The 1,460-nt window shown below is 32.7% G+C and overlaps 1 pseudogene; it reads right to left on the reverse strand.

Annotated features, from left to right (window-relative positions):
• Positions 1 to 546: 546 nt before the first annotated feature.
• Positions 547 to 641, reverse strand: LOC115833418 (annotated as a pseudogene).
• Positions 642 to 1,460: the final 819 nt, after the last annotated feature.

Raw genomic sequence — 1,460 nt, forward strand, 5'->3', positions numbered from 1 at the left:
AATGAAATCATACAACATGTAACCTCTTGAGATTAGCTTTTTTTTCCCTCACCATAATGTTCTTGAGACAAATCCCAGTTGTTACATGTATCATAAATGTATACCTTTTTATTGTTGAATAGTATTTCATGGTAAGGATATACCACTGTTTGTTTACACATTCACCTATTGAGGGACAATTTGGTTGTTTTCACTTTTGGGCTACTACAAATAAAGCTATGTGAACAATCGTATACAAGTTTCTGTGAAACCATAAGTTTTCACTTCTCTGGAAATGAAAATTTCGCCTAAGATTGCAATTACTGGGTCATATGGTAATTACAATATATAGTTTTATAAGAAACTGCCAAGCTGTTTTCCAGAGTGGCTGTGAGATTTTACATTCCCACCAGCAGTGTATGAGAGATTCATTTTCTCTGCATCCTCACTAGCATCATCTGTCATTTTTTTCTTTAGCCGTTCTAATAGATGTGCAGTAATATCTTGTTGTGATTTAAGTTTGCATTTTTCTAATGTCTAATGATGTTGAACATATTTCCTTTGGTGAAATGACTCTGTCCCTTTTTCCCACTTTCTGATGCAGGGGCCATGCTAATCTTGTCCATATCGTTCCAATTTTAGTATATGTGCTGCCGAAGCAAGCAGACCTTTTACCCATTTTCCAATGGGATTGTTTATTTTTTCTGATTTTGAGTTTTGAGAATTCACTATATGTTCTTCATATGAGTCCTTTGTCAGATGCGTTGTTTGCAAACATGTTCTCTCAGTCTATAGTCTATTTTTTCATCCTGTTCACATGGTCTTTCACAGAGCAGAAGCTGCTAATTTATTCATTTTTTCCTTTATGGATTGTGGTTTTGTTGTCATGCCTAAGAACCCCTCATGAAGTCTAGGTCCTAAAGTTTTCTCTTATATTATATTCCAAAATTTTTATAAAAGTATGTTTTACCTAATTCCTATGATCCATTTTGAGTTAATTTTTGTATAATGTGTGAGGCTTAGGTTATGGTTCATATCTTTTGTCTATAATTTTTGTTCATGTGTCATTTTTTGTTCATATTTTTCGTTCTTTTTTTGCTCACATGTTATTTTTTGTTCATATGTCTTGCTCTAGCGCCATTTGTTGGAAAGAATATCTTCCATTGAGTTGCTTTTGCACCTTTGTCAAAAATCAGTTTGATATATTGGTGTGAGTCTATTTCTGAGTTCTCTATTCTATTCCATGGATTTATGTATCTATGCCTCCTTCAATATCGAAGTCTTGATTACTGTCGCTACATAATAATTCTTGAAATTGGGTATACTGATTCCTCCCATTTTATTCTTATTCTTAAGAATTGTGTTGGCTATTCTAGGTCTTTTGACTTTCCATATAAATTTTATAATAATCTTGCCTATATCTATAAAAAGTCTTGCTGGTATTTTTGATAGAAATTGTGTTAAACCAATAGACCAATTTG

This window comes from Nomascus leucogenys, chromosome X, assembly GCF_006542625.1.
Source record: "Nomascus leucogenys isolate Asia chromosome X, Asia_NLE_v1, whole genome shotgun sequence".
NCBI classification, from domain to species: domain Eukaryota; kingdom Metazoa; phylum Chordata; class Mammalia; order Primates; family Hylobatidae; genus Nomascus; species Nomascus leucogenys.